We start from the raw sequence: 26239 nt of genomic DNA, 5'->3' as shown, positions 1-26239 counted from the left end.
GCTGTAATCCTAGCATTTTGGGAGGCCGAAGTGGGTGGATCACCTGAGGTCAGGAGTTTGAGACCAGCCTGGCCAATGTGGCAAAACCCCATCTCTACTAAAAATACAAAAATTAGCCGGGGGTGGTGGCGGCGCCTGTAATCCCAGCTACTACAGAGGCTAAGGAAGGAGAATCGCTTGAACCCAGGAGGTGGAGGTTGCAGTGAGCTGAGATCGTGCCACTGCACTCCAACCTGCATGGCAGGAGCGAGACTCCATATTTAAAAAAAAAAAAAAAAAAAAAAAAAGCCCTAACTCATTTGTCTTCTCATTGGCATACTTTTCTAGAGAACAGGGAACACAGAGTTTCATGCAAATGGCTCCCCGCTTTACGAAAGTGGTTGGAGGGAGAGTGGATGTACATCCTTTCCTTTCTAGACAGCTCCTAAAGTCAGTCGGTCCACATAAAATATACCTGAAAACACAACACCAATTTCCACTGCGACACAGGGAAGCCTGGCAAGATTCTTCATTAAAGCAAGGAGCTTCTGATGTGAGCAAGTCTAGCTCTCCACTACATCAGCCAGGTGAAGATCTGAAAGTACACGCCCCCTTTCAGAGCTTGAACAATTCTATTACTATTCTATTATTTCCCATTAAAAGTAATGACAAAAACCTCAGTTGCTTTTGCACCAACCTAATACAACCAGAAAGAAAGCCAAAGCCTCACTGCACTGCCTGTAGGCCCAGGGCAATTGACCCAGGAAGTACCCAAGGGAAGTCATGCCAGGAAGTAAACCTTTGTAACCAAAATAGCATTTTTACTTTACGAGACCTTACTTCTACTTATTAAGGTATGTTAAGGGGGAAAAAATCACATTAATTCCTCTCAAGTACAGCTAGATGGCCACAAATGTTGTCCTGTTTAAAATGCAAGACTTCAGACTGCCTGCATGTAGTCAGAATTCCTGCCATCCATCAAAACAGCCAGGCCAGGTCTGCCTCTCTCCAGGTAGGGACGCTGTCTGTCCAGGGGCTAAAAGGTCGAAAATGGCTTTTTTTCCACTAGGAAGGCTGTGGGGACATGAGCTGCCATCTACCCTACCTGGAACAGGCAACCCTGTCACGCAAGCTGGCCTCTCCCAAAGGCACCGCCATCCCTGCTGTCACGTGGCACAGACGAGCACACCTGCCACGGCACAATGCAGTGCAGCCAGGCCAGACTGGACCAAGGACAAGCTCTTCGCCTTCTCTTCTCTCCAAATTCACTTTATTATCTTTAAGCCAAACATCCGTGGTTGGGAAGGTATCCTTGATTCTTCAAAAATTAAAAGGCATCTCCTGACATGCTGTCTGGAATTTATTTTAAGAGTCTGGGAGGAAGAGAGGTGGGAGCGGTGAAGATGAAACAAGACAGGCCGTGTCTGGGTCACTGTCAAAGCTGGTCAGTGAATATCTAGGAGTTCATTATTTCATTGTTTACTTGTGAATACGTTGAATATTTTCCATAATTAAAAGCTTTCTTGGTCAGATGCAGTGGCTCACACCTGTAATTCTAGCACTTCAGGAAGCTGATGCACGTGGATCACTTGAGGTCAGGAGTTCAAGACCAGCCTGGCTAACATGGTGAAACCCCATCTCTACTAAAAACAGAAAAATTAGCCGGGTGTGGTGGTGCGTGCCTGTAATCCCAATTGTTCAGGAGGCTCAGGCAGGAGAGTTGCCTGAACCCGGGAAACAGAGGTTGCAATGAACTGGGACTGCGCGCCACTGCACTCCAGCCTGGGCAGCAGAGTAAGACTCCATCTCAAAAAAAAAAAAAAAAAAAAAAAAAAAAAGCTTTGTAAAAGGCATTTCTGATATGCACATTTAAGTTTCCAGAGAAAACAAAACCCTTTGCCAAGTTCTTACCCCAGTGTGTTTAAATTTCACATTGTTACGACGTTCGGGTTTCTTGTCAGCCATCGATCAAAGCTGCCCGTGGTCAGCAGCTTAGTTTCTGAAGAACTGAGGACACCTTCCCAACCACTGATGTGTGGCTTAAAGATAATGAAGTGAATCTGCGGAGAACAGCGAGGCTAAGCGCCTGCCCTTGGCCCAGTCTGTTGTGGACAGTGCTGCTCCTGGGTCCACGCCGCAGTTACGCACCGTAGCCCTCACAGAGCCCCAGGGCACCTTTCACAGTGCCACAGGGGCCAGTTCTGTCACCAAGCAGCACAGGATGAAAGCTCCTCAGACTTGTCGGCTCTACAAACTGTTCTGACAGAGAAAAAACAAAAATCTTTACTTGGACTATCTGTTTCCACACTTTCCTCCTTAGAGGAGCTGATCTTTTTGTGACTGAACTGAAAGTATAGTGGGCCCTGGGTGACACAGAAAGATGAAACAGGAGAGAAGACTATTTTCCCAGGTTCTCAAACTTGTGGAGGAGCTTTGAAAAATACCCAGAATCCACCCTGGACCAACTGAATCAGAACTTCTAACAGATGTGTATGTGTGCCTATGTGTGCATACATGTATACACGTGTGCAACTATGTAAGTGCCTGAATATGTGCATGCATGTGTGCCTGTGTGTGTGGATGTACATATATGTGTGCATGCATGTATTTGTATGTGCATATGTGTGTGTGAGTGTGCATGTGTGTGAATATTGTCTATGCCTAAGTGCGTGTACTGAGTCAGGATTGAGAACCATTGCTCAAGGCCATGCATCTACCTAGATAGTCTCAAATTACTCAAACACAACCCCCACTAGCCCCCAAAGCCTAAAATCCCTGACATCTCAGTTTTGGCTGCACAGTTAGAAGGTTCTTCTTGTATCCTGCAAAGATTGGTCTAGGTGGACCTTGTACCCACTGGCCCTTGTTCTAACCACACAAAACACATCTTGTCCCTCATTCAAAATGTTTGAAAGATCAAATGAACTGTACCAAAGTCAGAGGAAAGCTTTCTGTTTACTGTCAGGGTGCTTTTAGGAATCCCGCGTTTACTGCCTGAGCCACGGAAACGGAATACTGAAGAGGGACAGAGATGAGGGCTATGAAGCAAACACACACAAGGCCAATGTAGATAGGAGAGTGGGGATTTGTGTGTTTTCATAATACCAGAGTGGGTATAAACAGAGCTATCCACCCTGAGAGAGAATAAAAGATCCTCATTATGTTCATGAGGGGATTTTGCAGACGCTTTTGTGGGGGGTTGTCCTGCTTTAAAGGAGGTAATCATGTTTCCTGGAACACATCTCTAATCTTGATCATATACAAACAAGCAATGAAGATTCCCCTCTTCACTCTCCGGCCGGACGCCTGGGCAACGGCATTTTGCTTTTCTCTGATTAGCCAGGAGAGGGGGTGCGGGGGAAGGTGCCCTCACCCCCTGGTCCAGCCCGGCAATCGTACTGCATCACCCGCAGAGCCCCAGGGGGACAGTGTCCCTCAACCCGGGACTCCTTTCCACAGATCGCTCCCTGCATCTACACAGCGCTGCACCAGGGGCTCCGAAGGCCGGGGAGTGGGACCAGCTCCCACACAGGAGAGGCAGCTCAGCTCATTCTACCTTTCCAGGAATGCTAAAAACCCAATTTCCTTAATTCCTTTTTTTTTTCTTTTTAGAGATAGGGTCTCACTATGTCCCATCCTCCTGCCTCAGACTCCCGACGCACTGGGACCACAGGCGCTCGCCCCCTCACCAGGCCCAATTTTCAGTGTGAAAGCTTTTGGTTCTTAAAAGTTGGAAACGCATTTTTTAAAGACTTGTAAGACACTGTGTGGGGAGAACAGAACCCAACTGCAAGTACACGGACCCCCACACTTCCCGTCCTCGGCCTGTGTTCTCGAGGCGGGGCCAGGACTCTCCACACTGCCCGAGAGCCTGGACAGCGTCTGAGACTGAGGGTCAACAACACAGCAAGGTCTTAGGATTTGAAAAGGATGGGAGGAGGTCCACTGAATGACACGTTTTCTATGATTGGCTTAAAAAAAAAAAAGAAAAAATAAGCTCGGCTGGGCACAGTGGCTCACACCTGTAATCCCAGCACTTTGGCAGGCCGAGCTGGGTGGATCACCTGAGGTTGGGAGTTCAAGACCAGCCTGACCAACCTGGAGAAACCCCGTCTCTACTAAAAATACAAAATTAACCAGGCGTGGTGGCGCATGCCTGTAATCCCAGCTACTCAGGAGGCTGAGGCAGAAGAATCGCTTGAACCCGGGAGGCAGAGGTTGCAGGGAGCCGAGATCGCACCACTGCACTCCAGCCTGGGCAACAAGAGCGAAACTCCGTCTCAAGGAAAAAAAAACAACTCAGGGGCCTTTGGAAAACAAGCAGGCATCCTCGGGAAGGGATGTTTACAGACTTTCCCCAGAAAGCTTAAAGTGTCTTGCTGTGAAAAAAAAAAAAAAAAAAAAAAATCAGCTTGAAAAATAACAGGAATGGGCCGGGCATAGTGGCTCACACTTGTAATCCAAACAGTTTGGGAGTCTGAGGCGGAGGGATCACTTGAGGTCAGGAGTTCAATACCAGCCTGGCCAACATGGTGAAACTCATCTCTACCAAAAAAAAAAAAATATGAGCCAGGCGTGGTAGCGCGTGCTGTAATCCCAACCACTGAGGAGGCAGAGGCAGGAGAACCCTTTGAACCCGGGAGGCGGAGGCTGCAGTGAGCCAAGATCACGCCACTGTACCCCAGCCTGGGTGACAGAGTGAGACTCTGAATGATAATAATAATAAATGATAATAAATAATATAAAAGTTAACCCTTGGCCGGGCGCGGTGGCTCAAGCCTGTAATCCCAGCACTTTGGGAGGCCGAGACGGGCGGATCACGAGGTCAGGAGATCGAGACCATCCTGGCTAACACGGTGAAACCCCGTCTCTACTAAAAAATACAAAAAAAAACTAGCCGGGCGAGGTGGCGGGCGCCTGTAGTCCCAGCTACTCGGGAGGCTGAGGCAGGAGAATGGCGTAAACCCGGGAGGCGGAGCTTGCAGTGAGCTGAGATCCGGCCACTGCACTCCAGCCAGGGCGACAGAGCGAGACTCCGCCTCAAAAAAAAAAAAAAAAAAAAAAAAGTTAACCCTTTTTAGGTCGGCTGAACTTTCAGTGGGGTTCAGTGGAGGTTCTGGCCAGGGCATATCTGAACGTTGAGGACGGCCCTGTGGGGGCTCTTCCTGCATAGGGGTCTCACTGATGACATCTCACCTTGACGGTCACCACTGACCAGCACCAAGCCGTTCCACAGAAATACAACTCGAGCCACATGTGGATTTTCCATTGTCTTATACCCACATTTAAAAAAAAAAAAAAAAACAAGAGTACTGATGTTAAAAGATGTGTATTTCAACCCGATACATCCAAATATTAACATTTCAACAAGTGAGCGATGTTAGAAACACTGACATTTATTCTCTTTTTGGCACTATGTCTTCCAAACTGGGTGTGTGTCCTATACTGCGGCCGTCCCCACAGGCTCAGCCAGGCCCAGACACATCCACATCTACGTACAGCCCTACAGACCAGGTTTCCCCCGTAACTTTTTGCCTGGTTTTGTTTTTTGATTCATGGATTTTTATATATTTAACAGGTTGCTATCAATTATAATCAGTATTCCTTTAGGGCTGATGTACTACTTGCTACTCCCATGAAGTCTGTAAGACCCTTTAATGAGGTATAATTTATGGTCATGGGGCCAGGTGTGGTGGCTCACACCTGTAATCCTAGCGCTTTGGGAGGCCAAGGTGGGTAGATCACCTGAGGTCAGGAGCTCAAGACCAGCTTGGCCAACATGGCAAAACCTTGTCTCTACTAAAAAAAAAAAAAAAATACAAAAATTAGCTGGGTGTGGTGGCGAGCACCTGTAATCCCAGCTACTCGGGAGGCCGAGGCAGGAGAATCGCTTGAACCCAGGAGGCGGAGGTTGCAATGAACTGAGATCACGCCACTGCACTCCAGCCTGGGCAACAAGAGTGAAACTCCGTCTCAAAAAAAAAAAAAAAAAAAAAAGTATCGTCATGAGTGAGGAAGTTTCCGGTTGGCATCTGAGGGGGTCAGACATGGGATCATTTTCAGGAAGACCTGTGGAGGGTTTCTTAAAAGGAACAGTACCAGCTTGTTCAATAACTCTACCTTTTGGTGTCATGTAGGATGGATCACTTCGGTTTTATCCCTATTCATGACATGTGAGGTAATATGCCATGAAATTCTGTCTGATTGTCATTAGGTCTGCACTCATTGACCCAGACAGGTTCAGATCTCGACTGACACTGCTCACAACATTATCTGGACATACTAAATTTATGCTGGTCAGCTGGTTCACACGTGGTGAGGTCTCCCGTCCTGAACACAGAGGAGGAAGTGAAATTATTGCTGTGACCCCTTAGTGTTCCAGGCTACACAAAAGTAGAGCTGTGGAGATGCTACTGATGGCCATGCGGCCCTGTAGGTCTGGGTTGATTTTTTCACCAACTGTGACTTTCTGACTAGGACTAGATTAGGGACCCCTGCTGTAAGGTTTGTTTAAAGTACAGGCTGGTTTTGCCTGATGTTTTGGAAGAGGCTCTCCACCCAAGACCTAGCCTGACCATCCTTAAGCCACCTCTGAAAGCACTGGCCATAAACAGGGCTGCCCATGAAATCAACACTAATCCCTGGAATACTCATCAGATGCCCCACCCTCCTCTAGGCATAAGAAAGAAGAGAAGGAAACGAATTATTCGCATCCACTGTAACTGGACCGTTCAAGTATGAAAGATGTATACACCAGTAAAATCACCATCACAGGCTGGGCACGGTGGCTCAAGCCTGTAATCCCAGCACTTTGGGAGGCCGAGATGGGCGGATCATGAGGTCAGGAGATCAAGACCATCCTGGCTAACACGGTGAAACCCCATCTCTACTAAAAAATACAAAAAACTAGCTGAGCGAGGTGGCGGGCGCCTGTAGTCCCAGCTACTCTGGAGGCTGAGGCAGGAGAATGGCGTAAACCCAGGAGGCGGAGCTTGCAGTGAGCTGAGATCCGGCCACTGCACTCCAGCCTGGGCGACAGAGCGAGACTCCATCTCAAAAAAAAAAAAAAAGAAAAAAGAAAAAATCACCATCACAATGAAGATACAGAATATTTCCATCAATCCCCAAATTTTCTTAGTGCCCCTTTTTATACTCCCTCCCTCCTCCCCACCCTAAGTAACTAATTATCCACTTTTTGTCACTACGAATGAGTTACCATTCTCTAAACTACTAAATAAATAAGACTGTGCAGTATGCGCTTTCTGTGTCCGGCATCTGTCATGTGGCATGATTCTGAAGCCCACTGATGCTGTTGTATAAGTGGCCCCTTGGGTTTCTTTGTTTGGGTTGGTAGTATTCTGTTGCAGGGATGTGCCAAAATTCATCCATCCAACTACTGATGGACACTGGGCTCGTTTAATTTTTTGCTATTACAAATAATACTACTACAAATATATATGTACAAGTCTTTTTGTAGACATGTTTTCATTGCTCTTAAGTAGATACATAGGAGAGGAACGACTGAGACATATGGTAGGTATGTTTGACTTAAATTGTTTTGGCCTGGCACCATAGCTCATGCCTATAATCCCAGCAATTTGGAAGACAGAGCAAATTGTTTGAGTCCAGGAGATGGAGACCAGCCTAGGCAACATAGCAAAACCTCATTTCAATTTTTAATTTAAAAAACATTAATAAACTGCTTTACATTTCTATGTGAATTTTAAGAAAATTCCAATTGCTGCACATTCTCACCAATACTTAGTATTATCAGACCTTTATACTTTAGCCTTTCTAATGAATATATAATATCTCATTGTGGTTTTCATTTGCATTTCTCTGATGAATGATGTTGCGTATCTTTTCATGTGCTTATTTGACATTACAGCATATTTTTTGTGAAGTGTCTACTCAAATCTTATGCCCATTTTTAAAAGTTTGCCTTTTTATTATTGTAGTTCTTTATATATTCCAAATGTGAGTCCCTTGTCAGATATATGTATCAGTAATACTTTTTCTCATTCTGTGGATTGAGTTTTGTTGTTTTAATGTCCTCTGAAGAGCAAAGATTTTTCATTTTGTAAACATCCAGTCTACCAGTTTTCCTTTTATGTCCCATGAATTTTGTGGTGGATCTAAGAGATCTTTGCCTTTCTCAAGGTTGCAAGATTTTATCCTATGCTTTTTTTCCCCAAAGTTTTTAGCTGTAAGTTCTATATTTAGTTCTACAATCTATTTTGACTTATTTTTGTGAATGGTGTGAGGTCAGAGTAAACATTAATTTTGACTCATCAGGCTATCCAGTTGTCTTAGCACTATTTGCTGAAAGAAACAAACAAAAAAACTCAACCTCTGCCATTTTCCTCATTGAATTTTCATGGTACTCGTGTTGAAAATCAATTGTAGTAAGTCCCATATCAGTGTGGGTCTATTTTTATACTCTGTTCTGCTTACCTGTCTTTCTAGTCTTATGCCAGTGCGACACTGTCTTGCTTAGCTTTAGAGACTACCCACAATAGTCTAGCCCAAAGCCAGGACTAGCGGTTTTGAAAGTAGGTAGTTCAAGGACTCCACCTGTGCTCTGTTTTAAAACATTGCTTTTCCTATTCTAGGTACTTTGCAGTGCCATATGAATTTAGAATCAGCTTATCAATTTCAATTTTTTTAAAAAAATAAACCTGCTGAGATTTTATTTGGATTCTGCTGGATCCATAGATAACGGTGAGAACTGCCGTCTTAACAGTATTGAGTCTTCTGATCTGTGAACATGCTCTCTCCATTGATTTTGATCTTTAATTTGATCAGCAATGCTTTGCAGTTTTAAGTGTACAGATCTTGTACATATTTTGTTAAATTTATCCCTAAGTATTTTGTATTTCTAAATACTACTGTCAATGAAACTGCATCTTAAATTTCAACCTTCTGTAGTCTCGTTCTGTCGCCAGGTTGGAGTGCAGTCGCATGATCTTGGCTCACTGCAACCTCCACCTCCCAGGTTCAAGCGATTCTCCTGCCTCAACTTCCCGAGTAGCTGGGACTACAGGCATGCGCCACCACGCCCGGCTAACTTTTGTATTTTAGTAGAGACAGGGTTTCACCATGTTGGCCAGGATGGTCTTGATCTCTTTACCTTGTGATCCACCTACCTTGGCCTCCCAAAGTACTGGGATTACAGGCGTGAGCCACCGCGCCCAGCCAAATTTCAACTTTCAAGTGTTCACTGCTAGTTCACAAAAAAAACCTACTGATTTTTGCATACTGACCTTGTATCCTGTGACCATGCTAAATTATTAGAGGAAATTATAGTTCTGGTAACTTTTTTTTTTTTTTGAGACGGAGTCTTGCTCTGTCGCCCAGGCTGGAGTGCAGTGGCCAGATCTCAGCTCACTGCAAGCTCCGCCTCCCAAGTTTACGCCATTCTCCTGCCTCAGCCTCCTGAGTAGCTGGGACTATAGGCGCCTGCCACCTCGCCCGGCTAGATTTTTGTATTTTTTAGTAGAGACGGGTGTTTCACCGTGTTAGCCAGGATGGTCTCGATCTCCTGACCTCGTGGTCCGCCCGTCTCGGCCTCCCAAAATGCTGGGATTACACTTGAGCCACTGCGCCCGGCCATCTTTTTAAAATAGATTCCTTAAGGTTTTCTATGAAAAGGATCATGTCAAATGCAAATTGTTTTTCTTCTTTTCCAATCTGTGTACTTTTGTTTCTTTTTCCTTTCCTTACTGCACCAGCTAGGACCTCCAACGGAAGATAAAAGAGGACATCACACTTTATTACTAATCTCAGAGGCAAGTTATTTGGTTTTCCACCATTACATGTTGATGTTACCTGTAGATTTTACACAGATGCCCCGCAGCAAGTTGAGGAAGTTGCCTTTTATTCCTAGTTTGGTGATAGTTTTTGGTACAAATGGTTGGTGGATTTTTCTGAAATGCTTACTGTATCTATTGAGATGATGAAATGGTTTTTATTCTTTATTTTGTGATATGATGAATTACATTGATTTTCTTTTTTTTTTTTTTTTTTTTTTTTTTTTTTTTTGAGACGGAGTCTAGCTCTGTCGGCCAGGCTGGAGTGCAGTGGCCGGATCTCAGCTCACTGCAAGCTCCACCTCCCAGGTTTACGCCACTCTCCTGCCTCAGCCTCCCGCGCATCTGGGACTACAGGCGCCCGCCACCTCGCCCGGCTAGTTTTTTATGTATTTTTTAGTAGAGACGGGGTTTCACTGTGTTAGCCAGGATGGTCTCGATCTCCTGACCTCGTGATCTGCCCGTCTCGGCCTCCCAAAGTGCTTGGATTACAGGCTTGAGCCACCGCGCCCGGCCGAATTACACTGATTTTCTAATGGTAAATTAACCTTATATATCTGGGATATATTCCAGTTGATCCTGATGTATCATCTTCTTACCAAATGCCATTTACTAATATTTTGATAAGGATGTTTAGATTTATATTGCATTTATAAAAGATATTGGAATGCCGGGTGTGGTAGCTCATGTCTGTAATCCCAGCACTTTGGGAGGCCAAGGCAGGCATATCACAAGGTCAGGAGTTCGAGACCAGCCTGGCCAATATGGTGAAACCCCATCGCTACTAAAAATACAAAAATTAGCCAGGTGTGGTGGGGCACACCTGCAGTCCCAGCTACTTGGGAGGCTGAGGCAGGAGAATCACTTGAACCCAGGAGGCAGAGGTTGCAGTGAGCCAAGATTACGTCACTGCACTGCAGCCTGGGTAACAGAGCGAGATTCTGTCTCAAAAAAAAAAAAAAAAAAAAAAAAAAAAAAAGGTTTTGGGCTGGGCGTGGTGGCTCATGCCTGTAATCCCAGCATCTTGGGAGGTCAATGTGGGCGGATCATGAGGTCAGGAGATCAAGACCATCCTGGCTAATGTGGTGAAACCCCATCTCTACTAAAAATACAAAAAATGAGTCAGGCGTGGTGGCAGGCGCCTGTAGTTCTAGCTGCTCGGGAGGCTGAGGCAGGAGAATGGTGTGAACCCAGGAGGTGGAGCTTGCAATGAGCCAAGATTGTGCCACTGCACTCCAGCCTGGGCAACAGAGCGAGACTCTGTCTCAAAAAAAAAAAGATATTGGAATATTAGTCTGTATTTTTTTTTATGGTGGCTTTGGCAAGTCAATTTCAGAGTAATACCAGTCTCACAGAGTTTGGCTAGGATTATTATTACTTCTTCCTTAATTGTTTGATACAATTCACCAATGAAACCGTCTGAGCCTATTATTTTCTTTGTAGGAGGATTTTGATTATGAATTTCACATGAATTTCGTATCTTTAGTAGATATTGGGCTATTCAGACTTTTTTATTTCTTCTGGTGTCAGTTTCAGTAATATTCATCTTTCAAGAAATTTGTCTATTTCAAAGTAGTCAAATTCATTGGCCAACAAATGTGTTGTTTGTATCCTCCCTTATATTCTTTTAAATGTCTCTAGAATTCATAGTGGTGTCCCTCCATTCACTCCTGAAATTGGTTATTTGTTTCCACTGTGGGTTTGGGTTTTTTTCTTCCTTCTTTCCTTTGTCTCCCTTTCACAAGTTTAGCTAGAAGTTTATTAATCTTATTGATCTTTTCAAAGAACCTAATCGACTTTCTCTATTGTTTGTTCTCTTTATTACTTCTTTTCTTTAGCCAAATCACTTTAAAGTGCCCACCAATTTACCCAAATCCCAGAAATTTTAATGTATAGTTTAATTATTCAAATCAAAATATTTTATAATTTCTTTTGTGATTCCTTCTTTGATTCATGAGTTACTTGGAAGTGAGTTAATACCCAAATATTTAGGGCTTTTGAAAATTCTTTCTCTGGCTGGGAGTGGTGGCTCACATCTGTAATCCCAGCACTCTGCGAAGCCAAGGTGGGAGGACTGCTCGAGCTAAGGAGTTTGAGACCTGCCTGGGCAACACCGCAAGACCTCTTCTCTGCTAAAATAAAAAAAAAAAAATTAGCCACACATGGTGGTGCATACCTATAGTCCCAGCTACTTGTGGTGCTGAGGTGGGAGAATCGCTTGAGCCCAGGAGGTCAAGGCTGCAGTGAGCCATGTTTGCACCACTGCACTCCAGCCTGGGTGACAGAGCAAGATCCGGTCTAAAAATAAACAAAATTATTTTTTATAATTTCTTTGTGGACAAAGAACATATTCTGCAAGATTCCAATCTTTGAAAATCTATTGAAACTTGTTCTATGTCTTTTTTTTTTTTTTTTTTTTTTGAGACGGAGTCTTGCTCCGTCGCCCAGGCTGGAGTGCAGTGGCACGATCTTGGCTCACTGCAAGCTCCGCCTCCCGGGTTCCCGCCATTCTCCTGCCTCAGCCTCCCGAGTAGCTGGGACCACAGGCGCTGCCACCATGCCCAGCTAATTTTTTTTTTATATGTTTAGTAGAGACGGGGTTTCACTGTGTTAGCCAGGATGGTCTCGATCTCCTGACCTCGTGATCCACCCACCTCGGCCTCCCAAAGTGCTGGGACACAGGCGTGAGCCACCGCGCCCGGCCAATTTTTGTATTTTTACTAGAGATGGGGTTTTCCCGTGTTGGTCAGGCTGGTCTCAAACTCCCGACCTCAGGTGATCCACCCGTCTCGGCCTCCCAAAGTGCTGGGATTACAAGCGTGAGCCACTGCGCCTGGCCCACTTGTTCTATATCTTATAGTCTGTCTTTCTGAACATTCTATGTGCATTTGAAAATAATGTGGGGTGGGAGGAGTGCGAAGATCAGAAAAAGTAACTATGGAGTACTATATGGGTGACGAAATGGTCTGTACACCAAACCCCCAAAACAGGTGTTTTCCTGTACTAATGAACCTGCATGTGTACCCCTTAATCCAAAATAAAAGAGAGAGTGATGGAGAAGGGGAGGGAAGAGGAAGGAAGGAAGGAAGGAAGGAGGGAGGGAACGAGGGAGGGAGGGACAGACTGTATTCTTCACATATTGAGTGTGGCCTTTTATGGATGCCAATTAAATAAAGTGGCTCATAATGTTGTTCAAGTCTCCTATATCCTTACCGATATTTTTGTCTACTTTTCTATCAACCATTGAGGGGGGTATTAAAATTGCCAAGTATGACTGTGTATCTACCCATATCTCCTTTAGCTCCTGCTGCATATACTTTGCTTCATATAGTTTGAAGCTTTGCTTTTGGGCATACTCACTACTACATTTTCCGGATCTACTGACCCTTCTGTTTATGAAGTGTCCCTCTTTGCCTTGAGTAATACAGTTGTTCCTAAGCATCTATGAGGAATTGGTCTCAGGATCCCCGCCAAATACCAAAATCCCAGAATTATCAAGTCTCATATAAAATGAAGTAGTATCTGCATATAACCTACATATATCCTCCCATATATTTTCAATCATGTCTGGATTAGTTATAATACTGAATACAATGTAAATACTATGTAAATAGTTACACTATACTGTTTTTAATTTTTTTTTTTATTGTTGTACTGTTATCTTTTGTTGGTGGTGGGGTATTTTGTGTGTGTGCTTTTTTAAGTTTTCTATCTGCAATTGGTTGAATCTGCAGATGCAAAACTCACAGATATGGACCAACCATATTCCTCATCTTGAAGGGTACTGTCTGATATTAATATTGCCACTGCATGGCATATTGTTTTCCAGCTTTTTACTTTCAGTCTATTTGTGTCCTCGTATTTAGAATATGTCTCATGTGGACAGCATATACTTGCACTTAGCTTTTTTATTCACTCCCATATTCTTTGCCTTTTGATTAAGGTGCTGAATCCCTTTGCAGTGAATGTTATTATTTAGGCCTGCTATTCCTATTTGTCTCATATTATTATTATTATTTTAGTATTCCATTTTAACTCCTCTATTGGCTCTCTAGCTCTGTCTCTTTGAATTATATTTTAGTGGTTGCTCTAAAGATGGTAATATAATTTTTTCTGAGATAGGATCTGGCTCTATGGCCCAGGCTGGAGTGTATTGGCACCACCATGGCTCACCGCAACCTCCACCTCCCAGGCTCAAGCCATCCTCCCACTTCAGCCTCCCAAGTAGCTGGGACTACAGATGTGCACCACCATGCCTAGCTAGTTTTTTTTTTTATTTTTTGTGGAGATGGGGTTTCACCATGTTGCCCAGGCTGGTCTCAGACTCCTGAGCTCAAGTGATCTGCCCACTTCAGCCTTCCAAATACTGAGATTACAGGTGTGGTAATAAACACTTTTAACTTACTACAATTGTATTAGGCCATTCTTGCATTGCTATAAAGAAATACCCGAGGCTGGGTAATTTATACAGAAAAGAGGTTTAACTGGTTCATGGTTCTGCAGGCTGTACAAGCATGGTACCAGCATTTGCAGGGGTTCTGGGAAGGCCTCAGGGAGCTTTTACTCATGGAGGCAAAGTAGGAGCAGACACATCACATGATTAAGCAGGAGCAAGAGGGCAGGGGGAGGTGCCACACACTTTTAAACAACCAGACCTCATGAGAATTCACTATCTTGAGGACAGCAGCAAGAGGGTGGTGCTAAACTACTCATAAGAAATCTATCCCCAAGGCTGGGCATGGTGGTTCATGCCTGTAATCTCAGCACTTTGGGAGGTCGAGGCAGGCAGATCACCTGAGGTCAGCGGTTCGAGACCAGCCTGGCCAACATGGTGAAACCCCGTCTCTACCAAATATACAAAACTTAGCAGGGCATGGTGGCACACACCTGTAATCCCAGCTACTCAAAAGGCTGAGGCAGGAGAATCGCTTGAACCTGGGACGGTGAGGTTGGACTGAGCTGAGATCGAGCCAATGCACTCCAGCCTGGGCGAAAGAGCTAGACTCTGCTTCAAAAAAAAAAAAAAAGAAAAAGAAAGAAATCCACTCCCATGATCTAGTCCCACCATGCCTATCTCCAACACTGGGGATTACATTTCAACATGAAATTTGGGTGGGGACAAATATCCAAACTATATCAACAATCTACTTAAATGTTAATTTTGAGTTACACTAGAAAAGGAACTCGGCAATAATATATTTCCACTTAACTTTCCCAACTCATAGTGTTGTATATTAGATCTATAGATATGATAAACCTATCAATAAAGTGTTTTTACTTTAAATATTGATGTGTCTTTTAAAGAGATTACAAGAAAGAAAATGAAAAATAAATTAGTATTTTATACTTATTGATATCTACTATTTTTAGTGCTCTTCATTTCTTCCTGTATATCCTTTAGCATTTTCCCCCCCATACCCCTACCCCTTTAGTATTTCTTTTAATACAGGTCCCCTGGTAACAAATTTTCTCAGATTCTTGTTCCCCTGGAAATGTCTTTACAACACTTTCATTTCTGAAGGACAGTTTTGCTAGATATAAAATACTTGGTGTACTTTTTTCTTCAGCACTTTGAATGTGTCATTTCAATATATTCAGCTTTTATACTGTCTGATGAGAAGTCAGCTTTTATCATTTTTCTGTATGTAACATCATTTTTCTCTGGGTGCTTTCAAGATTTTGTCTTTATCTTTGGCTTTCATTAGGAGTTGTTTCCTCTGTGTTCATCCTGCTCTTGGTTTATTAAGCTTCTTAGATCTGCACATGAATGCTTTTCACCACATCTGGGAAGCTTTTAACTATTACTGTGTCAAATGTTTAGGTATTTCCTTTCTACTCGTCTTCTTGGATTCCAATTTCACATATACTGGACAATCTCATATTATCCCACAAGTCACTGAGAGTTCTGTTCATTTCTGTTCAATTTTCTTCTATGATTTTTGGATTGGGTAATTTCTACTAATTTATATTTCAGTTTACTGGTTCTTTCTATTGCCATACCTACTGTTATGTTGATACCATGTAGCCAATAAAATTTTTTTCACTTATTTTACTTTTCAGCTTAGAGTTTCCATTTTTGTAGTTTCCATTTCTCTGTAAAGATTTCCTGTCTAGGGCTGGGTGTGGTGGCTCATGCCTGTAATTCCAGCACTTTGGGAACCGGGCGGTCGGGGGGAGCAGGGGATCACTTGAGCCTAGGAGTTTGAGACCAGCCTGGGCAAAACAGTGAGACCCTATCTCTACAAGAAAGTTAAACCGTGAGCTGAGTATGGCAGAGTATGCCTGTAGTCACGGCTGCTTCAGAAGCTGAGAGGGAGGATTGCTTGAGCCCAGGAAGGCTGCAGTGAGCTGTTATGGCACCCACTGCACTGTGGTCTGGGTGACAGAGCAAGACCCTGACTAATAAAAGATTTTCTGTCTGTGCATTCACTAACCCTGTATTTTCTCTTAATTCTGATACATTTCCCTTTCATTCTCTGAACATATTTTTAATAGCTTTTTAAAAAAAATTGTTTCAAAAACTAACAAAATTTGTCATTTTAACCATTTCATGATAGCTGTTTAAATTTGCTGTCTGCTAAAGCCAGCATCTGGTTTCTCCCGGTGCTACTGACTGCCTTAGTTCCTAAGGTCTCACTTTCCCTGTTCTCTCCATGTGCAGTAATGATGGCTAAAAACAATACTGCTGATAATACGTTGCGGCAACACTGCATTCTAATGGGTTAGGTGCTCTGTTTTACAGGAGAGAGCTATGTGCTGCAGTTTGACTAGATTCACACACAAACTGATCTCTGCTCTGTTCTTATGGCTTATCATTTTTTATTTATTTTTTTGAGACAGAGTCTCGCTCTGTCTCCCAGGCTGGAGTGCAATGGCACGATCTCGGCTCATTGCAACCTCCGCATCCCAGGTTCAAGCAATTCTCCTGCCTCAGCCTCCTGAGTAGCTGGGATTACAGCGCCCGCCACCACGCCTGACGAATTTTTGTATTTTTAGTAGAGGTGGGGTTTAGCCACGTTGGCCAGGCTGGTCTGGAACTCCTGGCCTCAAGTAATTGCCTGCCTCAGCCTCCCCAAGTGTTGGGATTACAGGTGTGAGCCACCACGCCCGGCCTTTTTTTTTTTTTAAGCTCATCACCTATCGTTAGTATTAGTGTATTTTATGTGTGGTCCATGACAATTCTTCTTCCATTGTGGCCCAGGGAAAAGACTGGACACCCCTAAATAATCCCTAAGATGCTGAGAGACCTACCACAGTTCCTTGGATGATACTGACACAAATGGGAATTCAGAAAAGAAAGAACTTAGCAGGCACTCGTATGAATAGCTGTACAAGGCCACAGGATGGGTCGTGGAAGTGGGACTCGAAGGGTGGACCACGGCTGGCTAGGGAGTGCACTCCTGGGGGGCGACAGCATGAGCGAATCCAGTGTGGGAGATAATCTCACAGCCTGGTGGCAGGGGAGGTGCAGAGGGCAGACCCAATGAGAACAGGGAGGCTGGGCCGGTACAAGAAATAAGTGGAGATCAGATTGGAAGAGGACGGTGAGGATAGTGGTTACCAAGGGACTTGCCATTCAGGAAAAGTTCACCGGGGGAATTACTGGGTCAGGGAGAATCCAGGTATAGCAGAGCAGGGTGTTAGCAGCAAAGACACGAGAAAAAAAAAAAAAAATAGGCCACTGAAGAAAGGACTCATTAACAGAAAGACTGGAATGGAGCCTAGCGCCAGAGACAATGTAAGCTAGGAACCTCTTGTTAGAAATGACTCCCAGACCGGGTTGAGAAAAAGAAGTGGGGAGGATGAGAGAGAACAAGGGACGGGGGGAGAGAGAGACCTTCCTGGTGTAGAGAAAGAATTTGGAAACTACCAAGGAATCCTGAAAAGAGGGGTCAGCTGAGTCCCTGCTGACTTGATTTCTCTTTCTACGGTGACCTCAGAGAGGTAGAGACGTGATGGGAAGACGGGAAGCAAATAAGACGAGTTCAGTGCAGAAAGACCCAGCCACGGGTGGGGCTTCTTATAACATTTCCAGCCTCCAACTCCAGAAAAACCGTGGAAACACCAAAGCGGCAGAGCTGAGTTAAGCCATGTGGCATGGAGAAGAAACAGAAGGTGACAGAGAAACACACGGAATCACTGAAGGCTCTTCTAGGCGTCTCCAAGGTTGACAGCCGGCACAGAGTACAATTTGTTCCACTACACTTGGCCACATTCTTGGGCCTCCCAGATGCCAAATGCCACTAGCTTTACAACAGCTCTCTGCTGACTAAAAGCTTTTATAAGCCAAATGAAGTTACTTCCAGTTTACATTAAATGTGTACTTCTTGGCTGGGGAAATTTGTCACTGCTAATCATTTACTTTTGTACAAAACAACCTTTATTTCTATGACATGATTAATAATTCTTCTAATGTCATAACTACCCAAATATATATCAAAACCACAAGGACACACACATTCCACAAGTTTGAGCAAATCTTCTCCATGTGATTTCTGTGGGACAGGGGACCCGTCGCACCCAGGCTGGTTGGACAATGATCTTATTATTTCAGTAAAGCACGTCACAGCACCAGGAAGCCCAGCTCTCCAGCATCCTCACAAGTTTCTGAGCACTAATGACACATGGCACTGTGGTCAGACTGCCACCTCTGCATACCAACCACGGGCCAGTCACTTTACATTCTTTCTGGTCAGCGGGACAACTCAGAACATGGAGCAATTATCATCCCAAGTGTGTGGATGAGGAATCCTGAGGCTCAGAAGGTGCATGGTATGCCCTGGTGACACAGCCAAGGTGACACATGGCTACACTATGGCTTTCTAACCAAGGTCCGGCCTCCCTTTCTTCCTTACTAACAGTGCTCAGTTGCATTAGGGGTGGCCATATGCCCAGCTGAAGTACACATTTCCAAAGCTGCTTAAACCCCCGTGACCAAGTAACTGGGTCCTGACCGGGGAGGTGCTGAGGAAGCTCCCTGACAAAGAGCCAGTGCCAGCACATCCTTCCCTGGTTCAGACCTGGAACACCATCACAGAGCTGCCACCTGGTGCACGCCAAGACGGAGTCACTTGCTAAGGGTGGCAGAGAGAGAGAGAAGGTGCCTATTCCTGATGAAACTGTGAACTGCCGTGCCACCACAGCCCGCTCATCTCCAGCATCCTTCTCATTCTACCACTGGGGGTTAGGCCTCTGCGGTGGGATCTGCTACCAGCAGCTCGATTTAGTGCTTCTGACACCTGGGGCCGCTGCGGAGCCTACACAGCCAGGCTCGTTGCTGGGAGAGGGTACAGAGGGGAGAAGAATTTCCTGCCGTTTCCCACAGTACAGGAAAGTCATCAAGAACTCTTACGAAAAAAAAAGGCATCCACTAACAAATAAGTCAATTACAGAAGATTACAAATTGTAAAAATTTAACTACGAAAATAATCTCCCTTCTAAATACAATACTACAAAATAACTATATCTAAGATGGGGCTGAGCACAGAGCTCACGCCTGTAATCCCAACACTTCGGTAGGCCAGGGCGGGAGGATCACTTGAGGCCAGAAGTTTCAGACCAGGCCGAGAAACACAGCAAGACTCCATCTCTATTGACAAGAACAAACTAAAACAAAACCAAAAAAATAAGCAAGAAAAGAAATCTAAAATGAGTAAAACCTAATATATAAAAAATTGCATGATGAATGCAGTTTCAATTCAAGAGCTATGAATTTCTGGCCAGTAAATTTTAAGGCCAAAATAAAGAGACGCTGGGTAGTGACTATGATAATGGATGTGGCATTTTTTTGTTGTTGTTAATTTTGAAATTCATCATAACCCTATTAAAAGTAATTCTAAAAGAGAGCATTGTTAAATGTCATAAAACATTCAATTTCCTTGTTGGTTTTTCCCCTATTTAGATCCTTGTTGGTTTTCTCTATTTACATCCACAAATGGTTTGGCAATGACAGAAACAGTTTAAATGAAGCCCCCACAGAGAACTGCATGCAGACTGGAGACCCAGAACTCACAGACCCAGAACTCTCCCAGGACCCCAACCATCAAGCCAGGCAAAGCTGGGGTTCCAGGCAACAAAAACCACCAATCCTGACTGTACACAAGTTCCCGCCTAGATCTCTACAACCACATGACAGCAAATAATCTCAGCAGTAAATTGTTTGGTGTGACACAACAAGCATTAAGTGAACAATATTTATGATCTCCAATATTTTTCATGTTACAGCCCACATAAAAAATGCTAAGATTGCCGGGCGCGGTGGCTCAAGCCTGTAATCCCAGCACTTTGGGAGGCCGAGACGGGCGGATCACGAGGTCAGGAGATCGAGACCATCCTGGCTAACACGGTGAAACCCCATCTCTACTAAAAATACAAAAAAAACTAGCCGGGTGAGGTGGCGGCGCCTGTAGTCCCAGCTACTCGGGAGGCTGAGGCAGAAGAATGGCGTGAACCCGGGAGGCGGAGCTTACAGTGAGCTGAGATCTGGCCACTGCACTCCAGCCCGGGCCACACAGCGAGACTCCATCTCAAAAAAAAAAAAAAAAAAATGCTAAGATCTATACTGCACACTGGGATAGAAGAGAAGGTTGCTGGCAGTGGAGGGCAAAGAGCTGCAGGGACCAACACCACAGCACATGAGTAGCCAGTAATTCCTAGAGTCCACCTAGGGCCTGCGCCACTCACAGAGGTAAGTCATTCAGGGAGCAGAGAAAAGGTATTTCCTCAACAGCTCTCCCTCCCCCTTTTTTGGGGGAACAGAGTCTAGCTCTGTCGCCCAGGCTGGAGTGCAGTGGCGCGATCTTGGCTCACTGCAACCTCTGCCTCCCGAGTTCAAGTGATTCTTGTGCCTCAGCCTCCTGAGTAGCTGGGACTACAAGCGTGTGCCACCACACCTAGCTAATTTTTAATAGAGACGGGTTTCACCACATTGGCCAGAGTGGTCTTGAACACCTGACCTCAGATGATCCACCCCCCTCAGCCTCCCAAAGTGGGCTTTGTATTCTTAATTGCAGCAATGGATGTGTGTGATAATAGAAAGTGGTAATGGTTCTCCAGTTTTAAGTACCAGAAAGCTCTCATTTTGGCGGTGAGTGGGGAGGCTCTTATTAAGTGCCTGAGGCTGGACCCGCTTTCCTGTTAAAACGGGCTTTTGGCCTGGCGTGGTGGCTCACGCCTGTAATTCCAGCACTTTGGAAGGCTGAGGCAGGTGGATCTTGTGAGGTCAGGAGTTCGATAACAACCTGGCCAACATGATGAAACCCGTCTGTACTAAAAATACAAAAATTAAGCCAGGCGTGGTGGCTCATGCTTGTATTCCCAGCACTTTGGAAGGCCGAGGCAGGTGGATCACGAGGTCAGGAGTGCAAGACCAGACTGGCCAAGATGGTGAAACCCTGTCTCTACTAAAAATACAAAAATTAGCCCAGCATGGTGGCAGGCGCCTGTAACCCCAGCTACTCAGGAGGCTGAAGCAGGAGAACTGCTTGAACCCGGGACACGGAGGTTGCGGTGAGTCCAGATGGTGCCACTGCACTCCAGCCCGGCCGACAGAGCAAAACTCTGTCTCAAAAACAAAAACAAAGCCAACTATTAAACTGACAGCTGCTTCTAGTTTTTAGTAGTAGTAGTGATAATATTCTTTGTTGGCAGGTTGGAAGTATAAATTCAATTGAATGATTTTTAAAAACCCACTTGGCAATACAAGAACGGTAAAAATGCTCTCAACATTTACCCTAGTAATTCCATTCCTAAAATGTATTCTGAGGAAATCAGTGATATCCATAAGAATGTATGTAGAAGAATGTTCATGACCAGCTCTTTACAATAAATTATGGGACATCTATCTGAACAATGGAATACAATGCAGATGTTAAAAATCATATTTCAGGGCCGGGTGTGTTGGCTCAGGCCTGTAATCTCAGCACTTTGGGAGGCCAAGGCAGGTGAATCACCTGAGGTCAGGAGTTCAAGACCAGCCTGGCCAACATGGTGAAACCCCATCTCTACAAAAATACAAAAATTAGCCACACATGATGGCAGGTGTCTGTAATTCCAGCTACTCAGGAGGCTGATGGGGGAGAATCGCTTGAACCCAAGACGGGGAGGTTGCAGTGAGCCAGATCGTGCCACTGCACTCCAGCCTGGGCAACACAGCGCGACTCCATCTCAAAAAAAAAAAAAAAAATTTAAAAAGACTATATAATGGAATGAAAATGTTTATGACGTAATGCTTGTCTCTGTGCTTGTCTGTCAGGAGTTTTTGAGAGCTTGCACAGTTCTGGGTCTCAGAAAGTGGCGACTAGAACAAAGTCACTGTCTCATAGGCCTTAAAATCTACACAGGGAGACACACAACTACTTAACAGCAGATTCTGATAAACACTGGGGGAGAAAATTACGGTGTCATGGGAGAGAACAGAGGGACCTAATTTTGACTGGGGGCTCAGAAAAGGCTTTTCTGAATCACAGACCCAAAGATGAGCCCTGAGGGAGAAGTGGGCCTGGTCCTGCAGAGGGGCCAGCACTGGGCAGCCTGAGAGACAGGCAGAGTGGGCAGGGCCAGGGCAGGCAGGGCCAGGGTGGTCAGGACCAGGGTGGGTCGGGCCAGGGTGGGCCTGCCAGGAGGTGGGATCCTGCGGCTACAGGTGGGCCCTGCCTGCCAGCTCCCGGGTGCCATCCCGAGGCCAGAGAAAAGGTTTCCAGAAGGGAAATGACAGAATCTTCCCTTTTCAGAATGAGGGGGGCCAGCCATGGGCCCACGTTTGTAGTCCCAGCTACTTGGGTGGATTGCTTGAGCCCAGGAGTTCGAGGCTGCAGTAAGCCATGATCATGCCACTGCACTCCAGCCTGGGCGACAAAGCAAGACCCTGTCTCAAAAAACAAAACAAAACAAATCAGACTGAGGAGGGCACTGTGCAGGGAAAGTTGGAGAAAGACGCAGGAGGGGCAGCCAGGAGCCACCAAGATCCCAGGAGCAAAGGTGGAGACTGTACGGGGGGGCAGGAGAGGCCAGTGCATGAGGTGCTTCGGAGGAGAACTGACTGGGGTGATCTGATGGGCCACAAGGCCTCAATTCTGTTACACAAAATGTATGTGTGTGGTACATTATATAGTTTAATATATAATTCCATCCTTTTTTTTTTAAATTAAAAAAATAGACAGGGTCTTGCTATGTTGCCCAGGCTGGCCTTGAACTTACAAACTCAAGTAATCCTCCTGCCTCAGCCTACCAGAGTGTTGAGGTTACGGGTGTGAGTCACTGCAACCCACCTATTACATCTCTCTTTTTTTTTTCAGTCTCTGTAGAGACTGTCAAAAATTGCCAGTGCTGACTACATTTCAAGTTGTCATGGTGGGGTATTGGAAAGTTTCCAATTAGCAGTAATTGCACCTTGGATAAACCTCATTGACTGTGACACTGCCACTGTGCAAAGCTTTTTATCTATTTTTGTAATTAGACAAAAGTTGTCCAGTTTTATACCAACACGTTAACAGCAGTCTTACTGGGATGCCGAGGCGGGCGGATCACCTGAGGTCGGAGTTCTAGACCAGCCTGACCATCATGGAGAAACCCCGTATCTACTAAAAACAGCCGGCCACGGTGGCGCATGCCTGTAATCCCAGCTTCTCGGGAGACTGAGGCACGGCGGATCGCTTGAACCCGGGAGGCGGAGGTTGCAATGAGCTGAGATCGCCCCACTGCACTCCAGCCTAAGAACAGAGCGAGATTCCATCTCAAGAAAACAAAAACAAAAACAAACAAAAACTAGGAGCTTAAGGTTGGGGGGAGGGATTATGACACAGAGGGGTATGCTTTGCTTGTAGGGGGGTTTATGACACAGAGGGGTATGCTTTGCTTGTGTTTTGTGAAAGTAATTTAAAACCCTACATTAAAAAGGTATGTGGTGTGCCTTATGGAAGAGCCAAAATTAACGTGAAAGTCACTAAGAAAAAGAAAAGGGAAAAAGGCAAGGACCTGCTACACCCAAAAGCCATTGTAATACAATTTCCTGTTACATGACCGACATTCCTAAACTTAAGTGTTTCTTTCTTCCTTCTCCTCTTATTAATATGTTCAGTAACACCAAAGGTGGTTCCCTTTCAAGAGGAAGGGAGAAAGAGGAAATGTACATGTTATCTAAATTCCTTTTATCTTTTTCATTAGCAAATATCTTTATTACAATGAAGCAATCCTGTGGCAGGACCTTGCCACCAAGACAAAGGGCTGGGAGATTAGTGTTAACCATTTCTCTATAGCTTTCTTGGTGATGCATGTTGTGAGAATTAAGTCAAATAAAATCCCGAGGAGATCTGCATTTCTGGTTAGCATCTTTTCCAGGGTCTGACAACTGGGGTGAGGGTTTTGGCTGGACTAGTACACAGAACCTTCACTGGTCAGCAAGCACTGAGGAGCACATGCCCTGCAGTGTGGGAGGCCTTGTGGGCACAGAGGGATAAACTCCAAGATCCAGGCCCCCAGAGACACTGCCTCAGACAGGGAAAGCAAGTCTGGGGCACGACAACCTGACAACACAATGCCCAACGCACAGAGCATCCTTGGGGTTAGAAATAAATTTCTGAGGCCGGGCGAGGCGGCTCACACCTGTAATCCCAGAACTTCAGGAGGCTGAGGTGAGTGGATCCCCTGAGGTCAGGAGTTCAAGACCAGCCTGACCAACATAGTGAAACCCCATCTCTACTAAAAATACAAAATTAGCTGGGCGTGGTGCCGCATGCCTGTAATCCCAACTACTTGGGAGGCTGAGGCAGGAGAATCGCTTGAATCTGGAAGGCGGAGGTTGCAGTGAGCCGAGATAGCGCCAATGCATTCCAGCCTGGGCAATAAGAACGAAACTCCATCTCAAAAAAAAAAAAATAAGAAAGAAAGAAATTTCTGGCCGGGCATGGTGGCCCATGACTGTAATCCCAGTACTTTGGGAGGTTGAGGCGGATGTATCACTTCTGACTAGGAGTTCAAGACCACCCTGGGCAACATGGTGAAACCCCATCTCTACAAAAAATAGAAAAATTAGCTTGTGGTCTCAGTTACTTGGGAGGTTGAGGCAGAGAATTGCTTGACCCCAGGAGGCCAAGGCTACAGTGAGCCAGGCTACTGCACTAGCCTGGGCGACAGACGTTGTCTCAAAAAAAAGAAAAGAAAAAGAAAAAGAAATGTCTTTGCTATGGAAGTTTGAATAGGAGCAGCTCGTATCCAGGTGGAAGAGCCTGTGTAAAAAGGCATCTGAGTGGAATCACAGCAGACACTAGAATCCAGATAGCTGGTGATACTTCCAGGCAACAAAATCATGCGTCAGAGAGCCCCAAAGCAAGCAGGCGGGAAGAGCTGTCTGGAGGCCGTGCCGCGTGGCTGAGACACTGCAGAGAGCTCCTCTGTAGAGGGGAGCATGTGGGGAGGATAAGACCAGGGCCTGGGAGGCCCTGGAAGCTGCAGCAGAGCCAAGGCGGGAGTCAGGCTGGCCAGCTGCCAGGGATGTGGCAGGCAGCCATGTATGGATGCCCGGGGAATGAGAGGAGAGGAGAGGGACCCTGAGAAACCCCATGCCCCACAGACATGAGGGAAAAGAGAAGCAACCCCTATGAGGATGGAAATGAGAAAAGAATTCTTATCTGAGGAATCTGGAGTCCTTTTAAATTACTGGGCCCAGAGAAACATTAAACTGAGAGAACAATCACATTCTACTTCCCCCTTGAGGCATGTATTCACTTTTTTTTTTTTTTGGGTGGAGTCTCACTCTGTTGCCCAGGCTGGAGTGCAGTGGCGAGATCTCGGCTCACTGCAAGCTCCACCTCCTGGGTTCACACCATTTTCCTGCCTCAGCCTCCCGAGTAGCTGGGACTACAGGCACCTGCCACCACGCCCAATTTTTTTGGCTAATTTTTCTGTATTTTTAGTAGAGACGGGGTTTCACGGTGTTAGCGAGGATGGTCTCGGCCTCCCAAAGTGCTGGGATTACAGGCGTGAGCCAGCGCGCCTGGCCACGTGTTCACTTTTTGAAACTGCCTGCTGTTGCCACAAGTGGCTATAAATTAACCTAATAATGCCACACTGGACACTATAACCCACACCCTACAGCTTGACGATGTATAGCCAATCACTAAATCAATGTTATTTGTGTAAGCCAATGAGAATTCCTCACAAACAACTTTGTTTCAGCCCACTCCCTGCCCCCTTTTTGCCTTTATTTATATTTATTTGTTTGTTTTTTGAGATGAGACCTCACTCTGTCACCCAGGCTGGAGTAAAAATTCACCTGTAACTGCGGCTCATCACAGTGTGTGTCCAAGGCAACCTGAATCTATGCTCCAGGGTTGCAGTCCTCAACTTGGCCCAAATAAACTCTCTACTTCTATTAATTTTGCCTCAGCCTCTTCCTTTTAGGTTGAAATATCCACAGAACTTAAAAAGGCAGCAGCAGCTATCCAGCGATGAGC

At 45.3% G+C, this 26239-nt stretch overlaps 4 protein-coding genes and 1 non-coding gene across 27 annotated transcripts in view; 2 read left to right on the top strand and 3 right to left on the bottom strand.

Annotated features, from left to right (window-relative positions):
• MRPL57 (mitochondrial ribosomal protein L57) overlaps positions 1-26239 on the top strand; it is a 407990-nt gene that overhangs the window by 261116 nt on the left and 120635 nt on the right. The gene's annotated exons all lie outside the window — the stretch shown is intronic.
• The window catches only part of SAP18 (Sin3A associated protein 18), a 556924-nt gene that overhangs the window by 442714 nt on the left and 87971 nt on the right, over positions 1-26239 (top strand). Inside the window, exon 1 of one of the 22 annotated variants that reach the window (XM_050766777.1) lies at positions 3335-3339. The exons of 19 other annotated variants lie outside the window; for them this stretch is intronic. The gene's annotated coding sequence lies outside the window, so the exon portion shown is untranslated. Of the gene's footprint in view, positions 1-3334; positions 3340-17611; positions 17616-22782; positions 22787-26239 lie in introns of those variants that run through there. 2 more of the 22 variants (XM_050766773.1, XM_050766791.1) reach the window with 2 other exon arrangements.
• Positions 1-26239, bottom strand: part of EEF1AKMT1 (EEF1A lysine methyltransferase 1) — a 351602-nt gene that overhangs the window by 286903 nt on the left and 38460 nt on the right. The gene's annotated exons all lie outside the window — the stretch shown is intronic.
• LATS2 (large tumor suppressor kinase 2) overlaps positions 1-26239 on the bottom strand; it is a 95667-nt gene that overhangs the window by 47426 nt on the left and 22002 nt on the right.
• Positions 23084-23222, bottom strand: LOC126940930 (U4 spliceosomal RNA). The gene has a single exon (XR_007720988.1). It is a non-coding gene; the product is annotated as a U4 spliceosomal RNA (small nuclear RNA).

This window comes from Macaca thibetana, chromosome 17, assembly GCF_024542745.1.
Source record: "Macaca thibetana thibetana isolate TM-01 chromosome 17, ASM2454274v1, whole genome shotgun sequence".
Taxonomy (NCBI): domain Eukaryota; kingdom Metazoa; phylum Chordata; class Mammalia; order Primates; family Cercopithecidae; genus Macaca; species Macaca thibetana.
Note: the sequence above shows the minus strand (reverse complement) of the source record. Positions and strands in the feature narration are given on the sequence as shown.